Genomic DNA, 17,500 nt, shown 5'->3' with positions numbered 1-17,500 from the left:
CACTCTCACCCTGTGTACATTAATGTATGTTAACGGTCACGTAGTTCAAATTAGCCACTTCCCCTTGACCTACAGACCATAACACAACCCACGTCATCTATCCCACATTCAGTATAGGCCTTTAGCCAACCCAAGGCGTGACGTGATTGAATCGTCGTTCGTTGTCCACACGCCTAACAACGTGACCAGACTGACAGCCTCCTACATGCCTCCGGATAGTGCAACTGTAATGCCCTACTTTATGGCCCTGGTCAACAGTAGTGCCCTACTTTATGCCCTACTTTAGGGCCCTGGTCAACAGTAGTGCACTACTTTATGCCCTACTTTAGGGCCCTGGTCAACAGTAGTGCCCTACTTTATGGCCCTGGTCAACAGTAGTGCCCTACTTTATGGCCCTGGTTAACAGTAGTGCACTACTTTATGGCCCTGGTCAACAGTAGTGCACTACTTTAGGGCCCTGGTCAACAGTAGCGCCCTACGTTAGGGCCCTGGTCAACAGTAGTGCACTACTTTATGGCCCTGGTCAACAGTAGCGCCCTACGTTAGGGCCCTGGTCAACAGTAGTGCACTACTTTATGGCCCTGGTCAACAGTAGTGCACTACTTTAGGGCCCTGGTCAACAGTAGTGCCCTACTTTAGGGCCCTGGTCAACAGTAGTGCACTACTTTAGGGAATTGGGTGCCATTTGGGACGTAGCTGTTACTTACAAAGATCACCACCTCTGTCCACGAGGACCGCTTGCTACACGGGCTACCAGGCCCCATCCACTCAACACAGCTGTCCTGGACCAGGCCCCATCCACTCAACACAGCTGTCCTGGACCAGACCCAGACCCAGGCCCCATCCACTCAACACAGCTGTCCTGGACCAGACCCAGGCCCCATCCACTCAACACAGCTGTCCTGGACCAGACCCAGACCCAGGCCCCATCCACTCAACACAGCTGTCCTGGACCAGACCCAGGCCCCATCCACTCAACACTGCTGTCCTGGACCAGACCCAGACCCAGGCCCCATCCACTCAACACAGCTGTCCTGGACCAGGCCCAGGACTCATCCACTCAACACAGCAACAGCATCCAGTCAGTGTCAGATAAGGTAACTGTTAGCCTGGTTAAGGAGTGGAAAGGACATGGTTGTGTTTGTTTGTCCGGGAAGGTGATGAGACAGAGGGGGAACAGGAAGTAGATCAGACTACCAGACAGGCTTGCTCCATAATGCTGATCTGGGACCTGTAGCTAAAAAAATAAACTAGAATGGACAACGTGACAGAGTAATTCTTCAGCACTGATCTAAGAGCTGTATGGGAGAGGAACAAGAACAGACTACCTACCAGGCTGTTTCCTTAGACTGAGGCTCAACCTGGAGCCAGTTCAGCGAGCGAGCAGAGAGGAAGAACGTGAAAGACGTTGTTATTCCAGCTTATATCCTGTAATACCTCAAATAAATCCCCCCCTTTGCGGATGCTGATCATCAGCTTGATGTGGAAAGGAATTAGCGATGGTTGAGTGGTTCTGGACCGGTTCAGGGCAGACATTTTCTGTCTACAGCTCGTTCTGTGAATGGCATAGTATCAATTCCTGTAAACTCTGTGAAAGGTCTGGTTGTCCTGCTTCTGACACTGTCTCTCCAACTCTTGGCTGCCACTCGTTAACACAGCCACTAAGTTAAAATTGGCTATTGTAAAAATGAATGAGAACCAAAAAAAAAGAGAGCTTTTTGGTCTTAATTTAAGGTTAGGTTTAAAGTGGCAATATGTAACTTTTTGGGGGCGACAGACCAAATTTACATAGAAATGTGAGTTATAGCTCTTTCATTCTAACTGAAAGCAAGTCTAAGAAGTTGTAGATTTGTTCTATATGCGCTATTTCTAAGCTTCCTGTTCTTAAGTTTTGTTTTTTTGCATCTTTTACTTTCGGTTTTGTACACCAGCTTCAAACAGCTGAAACAACAGTATTTTTGGTTGAATATATTTCACAGCGGTTTTAGATGGTACAATGATTCTCTACACTATACTAGAGTATTTTGTCACATAAATTGAATTTATGCCAACTATTTGAGTTTTAGCAAACAGGAAATGGAGGAGCGATTTCGGCATTAACTTTAAGTTTAGAAATAATTATGACTTTGCGGTTGCGGTAAAAAGTGACGACCCCCCCCAGTCTCCGATTAGATGTAGTAAATGAAATCTGACACTTCATCTGCATAAAGAGCGACATGTTACATTTTCTGACCTATCCAGACGAAGGATAGAACCACGCGGCTCTGATTGAGATACACGGTGTGAAACGGAAGAGTCCAGCGTAGTGTTCCCCAACCGGCGGCACACGGCTGGTTTTATTTATTACATTAAATCAGCTCCAATTGATTTTAATTGAAGAAATCTGGTCCCAAGTATTCCCACGGATAATAGAGAGACACGATGTGATTGTTTTAACAAGATTTGAAATGATAATGTTTTAGTCAAACATTATATCTGTTGGATGATTCTTGCGGTCAAATTGCAGTGTACAAATTATTAGTAATTATGTTCCAGCCCCCCGATCATCCACTCAAGAATAAATCAGCAATGTAGCCGAATCTAATCGATGATCCCTGGTCCCTGGTCAAAACCCGTCTCATCTCGCTGGATTTAGAGCTCTAAAAATAAAAATAAATACAAAATAATTTTGTATAATTGAAACAAGACCACTTTCTCTTGGTCACGGACAGACAGACAATCAACTTTGTGCTTATTAAAAGCTGACGAGTCTGCAGACATTTGAGTGGCGTCTCTATGTCCTCAGAGGACGTTTGGCAGGAAACTCTCTGTTGTCAGTCACTGTATTTATTTTACAGTTATAAGAAATGTGTAATATTATAGTAAGTCATTTGTAATTTGATTGTTACTATATTTAGAAAGAATTTAAATCATTTCAAGCCCTATTGCTTGATTAATATAAATGTATATATATATCATATTTTGATCATATTTGTATATGTGCTTGAGCTTGCATCCTCAAAAGTGATTACACCTCAGAAATGTATGACTGTTTTTACCAGAAAGGTGAGATTTTAATCTTTCTAGAACTATGCAGCATTACAAGTTATTGTTTATGGCCGTCTTGATTTTGAAAAACTTTTGGGTATATCTATTTTGGCAGAAATCTACATTTTGCCCTAATGTTTTAAACTAGTGTACCTGACATACAATCCTTCATAACCCTGAGCCTGAATAACAAGCCACCAACACCATGTCACACAGTATAGACAACAGGCTTTAGGACGTTTATGGAAGATTCTAACACAGAGCACTCTGAACAGAGGTGTAATTATTTTCAGAGCGAGTACTGTGAACACTGACCAGAGGTGTAATTATTTTCAGAGCGAGTACTGTGAACACTGAACAGAGGGACGGGATTCAAGCTGACACGTTGAGTGTTTTGCCCTAGGTGACAACTAAATAGTCAACACATCCTGTCTAGTGGTGAAACACTAACAGTCTGATAGTCAACACATCCTGTCTAGTGGTGAAACACTAACAGTCTGATAGTCAACACATCCTGTCTAGTGGTGAAACACTAACAGTCTGATAGTCAACACATCCTGTCTAGTGGTGAAACACTAACAGTCTGATAGTCAACACATCCTGTCTAGTGGTGAAACACTAACAGTCTGATAGTCAACACATCCTGTCTAGTGGTGAAACACTAACAGTCTGAGGGTCAACACATCCTGTCTAGTGGTGAAACACTAACAGTCTCATAGTCAACACATCCTGTCTAGTGGGGAAACACTAACAGTCTGATAGTCAGCACATCCTGTCTAGTGGTGAAACACTAACAGTCTCATAGTCAACACATCCTGTTTAGTGATGGTGTAACACTCCTCTGCTTAGGTCACACAAAGGGAATATTTGATGTATGATAAATATGGTAGTACAAGGTAATACACAATAAAGAGTGTATTTGTATAGGAATATAATATATTGATATTGATACATAGTCAGGTACTAGCTACAAGGTGTTCAGAGCAAGTGGGCTGAAAACATCTGTCATTTCTACATTATTTATACAATTTATGGCAGCTCAGATTATCTGTGAGATGTGTGTATTGTTGTGAGAGAGAAAAAAGGAACACAATGAGATGTGTAGATTGTGTCAGTTCAAGTGGCTATTCAAACTAGTGTCGTTGTGTGTAACCAGTGACTGACATGGACTGACTGTTCAGTGTTTTGAGTTGATCTAGTGTTGAGTGTTTCTCCTTTTCCCTGTTCCTATGTCCTACCCCGGGGGCACTGGAAGTGGAAGACAGAGTACTGTTAACACTGAACAGAGATGCAGTTGTTAGGTGCACCACAGGGAGTCTTTAACTGGGGTAGGATAGGGGAGACTAGGGATAGGCTGGGGTTAGGATAGGGGAGACTAGGGATAGGCTGGGGTTAGGCTGGGGTTAGGCTGGGGTTAGGATAGGGGAGACTAGGGTTAGGCTGGGGTTAGGCTGGGGTTAGGCTGGGGTTAGGATAGGGGAGACTAGGGTTAGGCTGGGGTTAGGCTGGGGGAGACTAGGGTTAGGCTGGGGTTAGGATAGGGGAGACTAGGGATAGGCTGGGGTTAGGATAGGGGAGACTAGGGTTAGGCTGGGGTTAGGCTGGGGGAGACTAGGGTTAGGCTGGGGTTAGGATAGGGGAGACTAGGGATAGGCTGGGGTTAGGATAGGGGAGACTAGGGTTAGGCTGGGGTTAGGCTGGGGGAGACTAGGGATAGGCTGGGGTTAGGATAGGGTTAGGATAGGGATAGGCTGGGGTTAGGCTGGGGTTAGGCTGGGGGAGGCTGGGGGAGGCTGGAGTAGACTGGGGTTAGGCTGGAGTAGACTGGGGTTAGGATAGGGGAGACTAGGGATAGGCTGGGGTTAGGCTGGGGGAGGCTGGGGGAGGCTGGGGGAGGCTGGGGGAGGCTGGGGTTAGGCTGGAGTAGACTGGGGTTAGGCTGGAGTAGACTGGGGTTAGGATAGGGGAGACTAGGGATAGGCTGGGGTTAGGCTGGGGGAGACTAGGGATAGGCTGGGGTTAGGCTGGGGGAGACTAGGGATAGGCTGGGGTTAGGATAGGGGAGACTAGGGATAGGCTGGGGTTAGGATAGGGGAGACTAGGGATAGACTGGGGTTAGGATAGGGGAGACTAGGGATAGACTGGGGTTAGGATAGGGGAGACTAGGGATAGGCTGGGGTTAGGATAGGGGAGACTAGGGATAGGCTGGGGTTAGGCTGGGGTTAGGATAGGGGAGACTAGGGATAGGCTGGGGTTAGGCTGGAGTAGACTGGGGTTAGGATAGGGGAGACTAGGGATAGGCTGGGGTTAGGCTGGGGTTAGGATAGGGGAGACTAGGGATAGGCTGGGGTTAGGATAGGGGAGACTAGGGATAGGCTGGGGTTAGGATAGGGGAGACTAGGGATAGACTGGGGTTAGGATAGGGGAGACTAGGGATAGACTGGGGTTAGGATAGGGGAGACTAGGGATAGGCTGGGGAGACTAGGGATAGGCTGGGGTTAGGCTGGGGGAGACTAGGGATAGGCTGGGGTTAGGCTGGGGGAGACTAGGGATAGGCTGGGGTTAGGCTGGGGGAGACTAGGGATAGGCTGGGGTTAGGCTGGGGGAGACTAGGGATAGGCTGGGGTTAGGCTGGGGGAGACTAGGGATAGGCTGGGGTTAGGCTGGGGGAGACTAGGGATAGGCTGGGTTAGGCTGGGGGAGACTAGGGATAGGCTGGGGTTAGGATAGGGGAGACTAGGGATAGGCTGGGGTTAGGATAGGGGAGACTAGGGATAGGCTGGGGTTAGGATAGGGGAGACTAGGGATAGGCTGGGGTTAGGATAGGGGAGACTAGGGATAGCTGGGGTAGGATAGGGGAGACTAGGGATAGGCTGGGGTTAGGCTGGGGGAGACTAGGGATAGGCTGGGGTTAGGCTGGGGTTAGGCTGGGGTTAGGCTGGGGGAGACTAGGGTTAGGCTGGGGTTAGGATAGGGGAGACTAGGGATAGGCTGGGGTTAGGCTGGGGAGACTAGGGATAGGCTGGGGTTAGGCTGGAGTAGACTGGGGTTAGGATAGGGGAGACTAGGGATAGGCTGGGGTTAGGATAGGGGAGACTAGGGATAGGCTGGGGTTAGGATAGGGGAGACTAGGGATAGGCTGGGGTTAGGATAGGGGAGACTAGGGATAGGCTGGGTTAGGATAGGGGAGACTAGGGATAGGCTGGGTTAGGATAGGGGAGACTAGGGATAGGCTGAGGTAGGATAGGGGAGACTAGGGATAGGCTGGGGTTAGGATAGGGGAGACTAGGGATAGGCTGGGGTTAGGATAGGGGAGACTAGGGATAGGCTGGGGTTAGGATAGGGGAGACTAGGGATAGGCTGGGGTTAGGATAGGGGAGACTAGGGATAGGCTGGGGTTAGGATAGGGGAGACTAGGGATAGGCTGAGGTAGGATAGGGGAGACTAGGGATAGGCTGGGGTTAGGATAGGGGAGAACTAGGGATAGGCTGGGGTTAGGATAGGGGAGACTAGGGATAGGCTGGGGTTAGGATAGGGGGAGACTAGGGATAGGCTGGGGTTAGGATAGGGGAGACTAGGGATAGGCTGGGGTTAGGATAGGGGAGACTAGGGATAGGCTGAGGTAGGATAGGGGAGACTAGGGATAGGCTGGGGTTAGGATAGGGGAGACTAGGGATAGGCTGGGGTTAGGATAGGGGAGACTAGGGATAGGCTGGGGTTAGGCTGGAGTAGACTGGGGTTAGGCTGGAGTAGACTGGGGTTAGGCTGGAGTAGACTGAGGTTAGGCTGGGGTTAGGCTGGAGTAGGCTGGGGTTAGGCTGGGGTTAGGCTGGAGTAGACTGGGAGTAGGCTGGGGTTAGGCTGGAGTAGACTGGGGTTAGGCTGGGGTTAGGCTGGAGTAGACTGGGGTTAGGCTGGAGTAGACTGAGGTTAGGCTGGAGTAGGCTGGGAGTAGGCTGGGGAGGCTGGACTGGGCTGGGGTTAGGTTTGAGTTAGGCTGGAGTTAGGCTGGAGTTAGGCTGGAGTAGGCTGGGGGAGGCTGGAGTAGGCTGGGAGAGGCTGGAGTAGGCTGGGGGAGGCTGGAGTAGGCTGGGGGAGGCTGGGGTTAGGCTGGAGTAGGCTGGGGGAGGCTGGAGTAGGCTGGGGTTAGGTTTGAGTTAGGCTGGAGTTAGGCTGGAGTTAGGCTGGAGTTAGGCTGGAGTAGGCTGGGGTTAGGCTGGAGTAGGCTGCGGTTAGGCTGGGGTTAGGCTGGAGTAGGCTGGGGGAGGCTGGAGTAGGCTGGGGGAGGCTGGGGTTAGGCTGGAGTAGGCTGGGGGAGGCTGGGGTTAGGCTGGGGGAGGCTGGGGTTAGACTGGGGGAGACTGGGGTTAGGCTGGGGTAGGCTGGGGTTAGGCTGGGGAGGCTGGGGTTAGGCTGGGGTTAGGCTGGTGTTAGGCTGGAGTAGGCTGGGGTTAGGCTGGGGGAGACTGGGGTTAGGCTGGGGGACGCTGGGGTTAGGCTGGGGGAGGCTGGGGTTAGGCTGGAGGAGGCTGGGGTTAGGCTGGAGGAGGCTGGGGTTAGGCTGGTGGAGGCTGGGGGAGGCTGGGGAGGCTGGGGTTAGGCTGGTGTTAGGCTGGAGTAGGCTGGGGTTAGGCTGGGGGAGGCTGGGGTTAGGCTGGATTAGGCTGGGGTAGGCTGGGGGAAGCTGGGGTAGGCTGGGGGAAGCTGGGGTAGGCTGGGGTTAGACTGGGGTAGGCTGGGGGAGGCTGGAGTAGGCTGGGGGAAGCTGGGGGAGGCTGGGGGAAACTGGGGGAGGCTGGGGGAGGCTGGAGGAGGCTGGGGGAGGCTGGGGGAAGCTGGGGGAGGCTGGGGGAGGCTGGAGTAGGCTGGGGGAGGCTGGGGGAGGCTGGAGTAGGCTGGGGGAGGCTGGGGGAAGCTGGGGGAGGCTGGGGGAAGCTGGAGTAGGCTGGGGGAAGCTGGAGTAGGCTGGGGGAGGCTGGAGTAGGCTGGAGTAGGCTGGGGGAGGCTGGAGTAGGCTGGGGGAGGCTGGGGGAGGCTGGGGGAAGCTGGGGGAGGCTGGGGAAAGCTGGAGTAGGCTGGGGGAGGCTGGAGTAGGCTGGGGGAGGCTGGGGGAAGCTGGGGGAGGCTGGAGTAGGCTGGGGGAGGCTGGGGTTAGGCTGGGGTTAGGCTGGAGTAGACTGGGGTTAGGCTGGAGTAGACTGGGGTTAGGCTGGAGTAGACTGAGGTTAGGCTGGAGTAGGCTGGGAGTAGGCTGGGGAGGCTGGACTGGGCTGGGGTTAGGTTTGAGTTAGGCTGGAGTTAGGCTGGAGTTAGGCTGGAGTAGGCTGGGGGAGGCTGGAGTAGGCTGGGAGAGGCTGGAGTAGGCTGGGGGAGGCTGGAGTAGGCTGGGGGAGGCTGGGGTTAGGCTGGAGTAGGCTGGGGGAGGCTGGAGTAGGCTGGGGTTAGGTTTGAGTTAGGCTGGAGTTAGGCTGGAGTTAGGCTGGAGTTAGGCTGGAGTAGGCTGGGGTTAGGCTGGAGTAGGCTGCGGTTAGGCTGGGGTTAGGCTGGAGTAGGCTGGGGGAGGCTGGAGTAGGCTGGGGGAGGCTGGGGTTAGGCTGGAGTAGGCTGGGGGAGGCTGGGGTTAGGCTGGGGGAGGCTGGGGTTAGACTGGGGGAGACTGGGGTTAGGCTGGGGAAGGCTGGGGTTAGGCTGGGGGAGGCTGGGGTTAGGCTGGGGTTAGGCTGGAGTAGGCTGGGGTTAGGCTGGGGGAGACTGGGGTTAGGCTGGGGGACGCTGGGGTTAGGCTGGGGGAGGCTGGGGTTAGGCTGGATTAGGCTGGGGTAGGCTGGGGGAAGCTGGGTTAGGCTGGGGGAAGCTGGGGTAGGCTGGGGTTAGACTGGGGTAGGCTGGGGGAGGCTGGAGTAGGCTGGGGGAAGCTGGGGGAGGCTGGGGGAAACTGGGGGAGGCTGGGGGAGGCTGGAGGAGGCTGGGGGAGGCTGGGGGAAGCTGGGGGAGGCTGGGGGAGGCTGGAGTAGGCTGGGGGAGGCTGGGGGAGGCTGGGGGAGGCTGGGGGAGGCTGGGGGAGGCTGGGGGAAGCTGGGGAAGGCTGGGGGAAGCTGGAGTAGGGTGGGGGAAGCTGGAGTAGGCTGGGGGAGGCTGGAGTAGGCTGGAGTAGGCTGGGGGAGGCTGGAGTAGGCTGGGGGAGGCTGGGGGAAGCTGGGGGAGGCTGGGGAAAGCTGGAGTAGGCTGGGGGAGGCTGGAGTAGGCTGGGGGAGGCTGGGGGAAGCTGGGGGAGGCTGGAGTAGGCTGGGGGAGGCTGGGGGAAGCTGGGGGAGGCTGGGGGAAGCTGGAGTAGGCTGGGGGAGGCTGGTGGAGACTGGGGGAGGCTGGGGTTGGCTGGGGGAGTCTGGGGGAGGCTGGTGGGGGCTGGGGGAGGCTGGAGTAGGCTGGGGGAAGCTGGGGGAGGCTGGGGGAAACTGGGGGAGGCTGGGGGAGGCTGGAGGAGGCTGGGGGAGGCTGGGGGAGGCTGGGGGAGGCTGGGGGAGGCTGGGGGAGGCTGGAGTAGGCTGGGGGAGGCTGGGGGAAGCTGGGGGAGGCTGGGGGAAGCTGGAGTAGGCTGGGGGAAGCTGGAGTAGGCTGGGGGAGGCTGGAGTAGGCTGGAGTAGGCTGGGGGAGGCTGGAGTAGGCTGGGGGAGGCTGGGGGAAGCTGGGGGAGGCTGGGGAAAGCTGGAGTAGGCTGGGGGAGGCTGGAGTAGGCTGGGGGAGGCTGGGGGAAGCTGGGGGAGGCTGGAGTAGGCTGGGGGAGGCTGGGGGAAGCTGGGGGAGGCTGGGGGAAGCTGGAGTAGGCTGGGGGAGGCTGGTGGAGACTGGGGGAGGCTGGGGTTGGCTGGGGGAGTCTGGGGGAGGCTGGTGGGGGCTGGGGGAGGCTGGGGTTGGCTGGGGGAGTCTGGTGGGGGCTGGGGGAGGCTGGGGGAGGCTGTTACAGAGCTTAGAAAAATAGGTACTATCTAGATCCTAAAGGGGTTATTCGGCTGTCCCCGTAGGAGAACACTTTGAAGAACCCTTTTTGGTTCCAGGTAGAACCGTTTTGGGTTCCATGTAGAACCCTTTCCACAGAGGGTTCTACATGGAACTGAAAAGGGTTTTACCTGGAACCATAAAGGGTTCTCCTATGGGGACAGTCAAATAACCATTTTTCTCTAAGAGTGTACATTGATCCTGTAAGGTGCTGAGGCTGAGGATGCAGTTACAGACTCCTGCCTGGGGCCAACCGTCTCCCCCTTACACAGCCGTAACGGACCTTGACAGAGCCAGCGAGCCTGCAGGAAGGTCATCTAATGATCCCAGTCCTGTCAGAGTGAGCAAAGTGGCCCCACAGCTGTAAACTCTGGCGTTTGATGAATGTTGTCATTCCATTGGACTTAATCAGATTCACCAGGAGCAAAGTGTTGTCGTGAAGGGAATCTGCCTCTCAAATGGCACCCTATTCCCTATGTAGTGCACTACTTTAGACCAGCCAAATGGCAACCTGTTCCCTATGTAGTGCACTACTTTAGACCAGCCAAATGGCAACCTGTTCCCTATGTAGTGCACTACTTTAGACCAGCCAAATGGCAACCTGTTCCCTATGTAGTGCACTACTTTAGACCAGCCAAATGGCACCCTATTCTCTATATAGTGCACTACTTTAGACCAGCCAAATGGCACCCTATTCTCTATATAGTGCACTACTTTTGACAAGGGCCGATACAGGGAATAGGGGATATGGTGCTACTGGCGACAACCCCTGGGATCTGTGTAGTGCTGTGGTGTAGGTTATTGTAGTGGGTACTGGGAAGGAGAGTCCTAACTAGTTTATTGTACTGGGAAGTAGAGTCCTAACTGGTTTATTGTACTGGGAAGGAGAGTCCTAACTGGTTTATTGTACTGGGTACTGGGAAGGAGAGTCCTAACTAGTTTATTGTACTGGGAAGTAGAGTCCTAACTGGTTTATTGTACTGGGAAGGAGAGTCCTAACTGGTTTATTGTACTGGGTACTGGGAAGGAGAGTCCTAACTAGTTTATTGTACTGGGAAGGAGAGTCCTAACTGGTTTATTGTACTGGGAAGGAGAGTCCTAACTAGTTTATTGTACTGGGAAGGAGAGTCCTTACTGGTTTATTGTACTGGGAAGTAGAGTCCTAACTGGTTTATTGTACTGGGAAGTAGAGTCCTAACTGGTTTATTGTACTGGGAAGTAGAGTCCTAACTGGTTTATTGTACTGGGAAGTAGAGTCCTAACTAGTTTATTGTACTGGGTACTGGGAAGGAGAGTCCTAACTTGTTATTGTACTGGGAAGTAGAGTCCTAACTGGTTTATTGTACTGGGAAGTAGAGTCCTAACTAGTTTATTGTACTGGGTCCTGGAAGGAGAGTCCTAACTGGTTTATTGTACTGGGAAGTAGAGTCCTAACTGGTTTATTGTACTGGGAAGGAGAGTCCTAACTAGTTTATTGCACTGGGTACTGAGAAGTAGAGTCCTAACTGGTTTATTGTACTGGGAAGTAGAGTTCTAACTAGTTTATTGTACTGGGAAGGAGAGTCCTAACTGGTTTATTGTACTGGGAAGTAGAGTCCTAACTGGTTTATTGTACTGGGTACTGGGAAGGAGAGTCCTAACTGGTTTATTGGACTGGGAAGGAGAGTCCTAACTAGTTTATTGTACTGGGAAGTAGAGTCCTAACTGGTTTATTGTACTGGGAAGGAGAGTCCCTAACTAGTTTATTGCACTGGGTACTGAGAAGTAAAGTCCTAACTGGTTTATTGTACTGGGAAGTAGAGTTCTAACTAGTTTATTGTACTGGGAAGTAGAGTCCTAACTAGTTTATTGTACTGGGAAGGAGAGTCCTAACTGGTTTATTGTACTGGGAAGGAGAGTCCTAACTGGTTTATTGTACTGGGAAGGAGAGTCCTAACTAGTTTATTGTACTGGGAAGGAGAGTCCTAACTAGTTTATTGTACTGGGAAGTAGAGTCCTAACTGGTTTATTGTACTGGGAAGGAGAGTCCTAACTAGTTTATTGTACTGGGAAGGAGAGTCCTAACTGGTTTATTGTACTGGGAAGTAGAGTCCTAGCTGGTTTGTTGTACTGGGAAGGAGAGTCCTAACTGGTTTATTGTACTGGGAAGGAGAGACTAACTGGACATACGGGTGTAAGTCTAAGTCTTGTGGTCTTGGATACCTACATTCTTTCTTTGCAGAGGTCAGTTCAGACTGATCTGACAGAGTAAGAAGTCGGTGTCCGGCTAGCCGTTTGTCCACGTCCGTGTGTGTGTTTCTTGCCTGTGTGTGTGTGTGGCCGAGGGTTGTTGAGCCAGCCAGCCAGCCAGCCAGCCAGCCAACCAGCCAGCCAGGTCGACAAGGCACCCTGATAAACACATTGGGTGTAAGAAGGTCCTGTTTCCTCCTCTCTATCCTCCATACCGACCAATGGGTTCCATTCCCCTCCCCTCTGCTCCCCTCTGTGTGTGTGTGTGTGTACGCTCCCCTCTTCACTGCTGCGGCCCAGCCGACCCCAGCCACCCCAAACATCCTGATACTCAGGTCTTATCAGTCAGGAAACACCGCTCCGTAGTCATATCCTCTTCACAGGAGCACGACTCAGCTGGTCCCAAAAAAACAACAACGTAGGAAGACCCGCTGAGCTAAAGTGCCAGACTTCAGGATTTGTCAAAAGCCCCCTGAATTCCTTTTATCAGAGAGAGAGAGAGAAGAATTCAGGGAGGAAACAAAAGCAGGGGCAGAGAAATGAGGAACGTTTTAGAAACAGTCAATGATACAGATGTATTTGTTTATTCATTTCACTGTACAACTACAGTTCATAAAGAATTGGGAGGGAGGGAGGGAGGGAAAGAGAAAAAGAGGGAGAGAGAAAGGGGGAGGAGGAAGAGATGGGGGAGAGAGAGAGCGAGCGAGAGCGAGAGAGAGAGAGAGAGAGAGAGAGAGAGAGAGAGAGAGAGAGAGAGAGAGAGAGAGAGAGAGAGAGAGAGAGAGAGAGGACCACGAGTAACAACGAGGCTTCTTGGAGGGGCCCAGTCCGAGCAGGCATTGGTGACACACTCCTATCAACATCACAGACCGAATAATTTTACCAGTAACCAGTTTTCCTCTTGGTTACTACTTGCAGCAAAAAAAACAATGCTGAGATAATTTCATCATTCACAAAACTGTTTTTTGCCCTCAATGCAATAAAATACTTAATATAAGCAAACAGTTGTCTTTTGAAAAGTAGATGTCTTTCTCTCTTTCTTTCTTAATTAGAATATAATATATATATTAGTACCAGTCAAAAGTTTGGACAGACCTACTCATTCAAGGGTTTATCTTTATTTTTACTATTTTCTACATTGTAGAATAGTGAAGACATCAAAACTATGAAATAACACATGACCTTCATGTCTTAAAGTAATGATGGACTGTCATTTATCTTTGCTTATTTGAGCTGTTCTTGCCATAATATGGACTTGGTCTTTCAACAAATCTTCTGTAAAACCACCCCTACCTTGTCACAACACAACTGATTGGCTCAAACACATTAAGAAGGAAAATAAATCCACAATTTTTTACTTTAACAAGGGACACATGTTAATTGAAATGCATTCCAGGTGACTACCTCATGAAGCTGGTTGAGAGAATGCCAGAGTGTGCAAAGCTGTCATCAAGGCAAAGGGTGGCTACCTTGAATAATCTCAAATATATTTTGATTTGTTTAACAATTTTTGGTTACTACATGATTCCATATGTGTTATTTCATAGTGTTGATGCCTTCACTATTATTTTACAATGCAGAAAATAGTAAAAATAAAGAAAAAACCCTTGAATGAGTAGGTGTTCTAAAACTTTTGACTTGTACTGTATATTTCAGTAGTATTAGTATTATGCAGTATTATACAAAAACGATAAAAAATATTTTGATATACCTTGATGTTGCCGTGTGGTTATATCCAAGTTGCAATATTTTTATATAAAGTGGAACTTTATTTTAAATTAATTCAATTTCACAAACCTAAATCAGCATACAGTAAATAGTTATCATCATTGCTATTTTCATTGTAAAGATTATGATTATACATTAAGTACTTCAAAAATAAAAAGTATTTTTCTTCATGATACACCGTGGCAGCGTCTCAAAATGGCACCCTATTTCCTTTATAGTGCACTACATTTGACTAGAGCCCTATGGTTCCTGAGCAAAACGTAGTGCATTATATAGGGAATAGGGTGCCATTTGTGATGCAGGCCAATGTTGTCTAGGAGAATTGTATAAGAAATATCCTCTAATCTTCATTTTCTACTCAACTACTGAGGTAAAACTCCCAACTAATGTTGGGTAACAGATAATAAACATTTAAAACAGAAATAATTCATAATAATAATAAGAATATTATTATAATTGCATTAATTATAATGCATTATAATAAAGTATTTAGGTGAAACATCCAAAGTACTTCAAATAAACGATAAGAGCGTCTGAGCTCAACACGTTAAGACATTTGACAACAACGACTCAAACTGTTATTCTTGTTTTGGAAATAGACAGATAGAAGTGACAAACAAGTGCTCGATATGAGCATCCTGAGGTCTCCCTCTCATATATATATATATATAGCTTTCTCTCTCTGATCTCTCTCTCTCAATATGATATATATATATATATAGTATATATAGCTTTCTCTCTCTGTATCTCTCTCCATATATATATATATATCTTCTCTCTCTGTATCTCTATATATATATATATATAATCTTTCTCTCTCTGTATCTCTCTCTCTCTCGTGCGCTCTCGTCTCTTTCTCTCTAGGCCCCAAACAGTCCTAATGCTATGTGATTGGTCCTGCTGTCAACCCTCACCCATCTCCAGCCCATGGCCTCTACCATAGGGCCATAGGATCAAGCATCTCAGGGTAGAAGCTATAACTTAGGATCAGTTTAGTCTTTTAGATCATAATGATCAGATTACATGGACCTGGGGGGGGGGGGGGGACCTGATCCTAGATCAGCACTCCTACACTGAAATGCTTGAGACATATGTCCCCTGGTCAGTTCCAGATGTGACGACGAGAGCGGCGGGGCGAAGGCATGGGCACCAGGTAACTTAACAACCCGTCCTGTCTAAGAGATGCCGTAGTTGTTGTAGTAATGCTGCTGTGGCGTCCGCCAGCACAGAGATCAGGCCTGGATTCCCCGACGACGCTGCTCTCAGAAGACGGAGCTGAGGCCGATGTCCCCGTGGATATGTCCTGTCAACCGTCATCCCTCCTCCTCCTCCTCCTCCTCCTCCTCCTCCCTGTTCGGAATGGAACAACCCCCACCCCTGCTGCTGCCGCGCCTGCCGCCGTCGAGTTCAGGTACTGGTCGAACTCATCACGGTCCGACCTCCCCTAAAGCTCTACCTGACTCAGCTGGTCCAAAGTCTCCATATGACTGTGGTTCTGCTCGGGAGGAGGGGAGAGCTGACCCAAGTGGTGCTGGTGGTGGTGACCTGGGGACAAGGTGCCTTAAGTGAGGGTGATTGAGGCCCGGGTGGACCTGGAGCTGGGAGGGACCAGGAGGATGGGTTGTAGTAGGACAGAGGATGCCCAGTGATGAGGCCTCCGGACTGGGCCTGGGACATGTGGGAGAGGTGGGTCAGGTGAGAGTGGGAGCCACCGCAGTGAATGGAAGTCTGGTGTGGTGGCGTAGTCAGGGTGGTAGGATGAGGACTGAGGCACATGGGACCTCCACCTCCGGGGGTCTGACCCTGACGGTGCTGGTGGCGCTCCTCGGGGGAAGGAGCCGGACGAGGAGTAGGAAGAGGAGGAAGGGGTAGTAGGAGGGTGGTCGTGGTCCAGAGGGGACATCTCAGGAGGAGTAGGGAGGGCCGTAGGGATAGGTGTCGAAGCTGTTGGAGCTGGAGCTGGACAGTACATCTCTGAAGGATCTAACCCCAGGTAGAGGCCCTGGGCTGCGGGAAGAGAGGGTCGAGACCCGACACCTACATCACCACACTAACCCCATCCTCGTCCTTATCCAAACCCACGGGTGGCAGAGGCCCCGGGGGTCGGACAAGGCGTTTCTGGTCGGGGCCCGCCGGCTGCCCAGTAGGAAGCCGGGATCCACGCGTTTACAGATGCGTTTTAGCTGCTTTTTCCGGCGAGGCCGGTATTATAGTTGGGGTAGTCCTGCATGTGCTGCACGCGCAGCCTCTCGCTTCCTCCACATACGGGCGTCGCTTCTGAGAGGGGGTCAGCGGGGGCCTTCCACGACTTGCCTGGCATGAAGAAACAATAGGACATAGATTCATTTATATCTACAATAGTCTTAACGATCATTATAATCTAGCACTTATTTAATGTTCGGATGGAAGATAACTTTTAAAGACATATTAGTTGACTGAAACATCAGTGTGGAAAAAAACATAGCTGCTATTCGTTTTTAACAGCCACATAAGGGCTAATTGTTAAACGTTCAATAGAACGGAATTTGTAATCGATTAAAATGTTTTGTGGAACAGCCAAGATCACCAAAATGTGCTGGAGATTTCTACCTTAGCACTTATTTTCTTGTTCAATGGATGTTATTCTTCTGAAGGGTGTACAGAGAACAAAAGCTCATGGAAAACACAATGGTTACATGGTGTGATTTGTTCATGAGTTATTACAGTGATGACATGATCGCGTTCAAATGAAAAGCACCTTCAATTGTTGAGAATTATCTTGAAGATAATTTAGGAACATCTAAGTGATGTCAGATCTAGTTTCCAAAAGATGTCTTTACTGAAGGGCATTTTCTTCTTTTGAAGGAATTAAACAGAAAAATATTCCCTTCCATGGTTTATATAATATAAAGTATAAACTCTCTCTCTCTCATGTTGATCAGTGTATCTGGGTTTCATGGAAAAGGTAGCCTTTTTTGTCAATTTGAGTCCACACAAAAACCACTGAAGAACTCGTTCCCTTAAAAATTATAAATATTTATTTTTAAAATCTAAAACATCACATATTCTCAGAAGGTGGAGACCTTCTAGCAGCCTAAAATTTGATTTAATCTGGTTAAAATTTCACCGTATTCCGTGGTGTAAGAGTTGGCACTAACAGAAAATAATAGCAAAGGGGATTTGCGATAGGATACCTTATCCTGAAAAAATAAATATATATATATATACATAAGTCCACGTAAAACCTTTTTTTAACTGAATTTAGTTTTTACAAGGCTACTGCGTTAGGGGAAAACATTTTCTCCATATTCAACTGTAATACGGGCTACAATTTTTGTTGTCAAATAGGAAAATAATATGACTCATTCAATATTTGAACGAAATAATTAACTACCAGTTATACCAAAAGGTAACCCAAATTTTAACGAAAAGCAACAAATACGTCAAAATGTAAGTCTTTATTTTGAGCCTTAAAAAGCTCATCCCAGCCAGTTCAATAGGAATGGATAGGGCTATGCTTTCAAAATGTAGCAAAATTAGC

The 17,500-nt window shown here is 49.7% G+C and overlaps 1 pseudogene; it reads right to left on the bottom strand.

Annotated features, from left to right (window-relative positions):
• Positions 1-15,286: 15,286 nt before the first annotated feature.
• Positions 15,287-17,500, bottom strand: part of LOC115147334 (transcription factor SOX-7-like) — a 2,822-nt pseudogene continuing 608 nt past the window's right edge.

This window comes from Salmo trutta, chromosome 1 (assembly GCF_901001165.1).
Source record: "Salmo trutta chromosome 1, fSalTru1.1, whole genome shotgun sequence".
Lineage (NCBI taxonomy): Eukaryota > Metazoa > Chordata > Actinopteri > Salmoniformes > Salmonidae > Salmo > Salmo trutta.
This window is presented reverse-complemented; position numbering and strand designations above follow the sequence as displayed.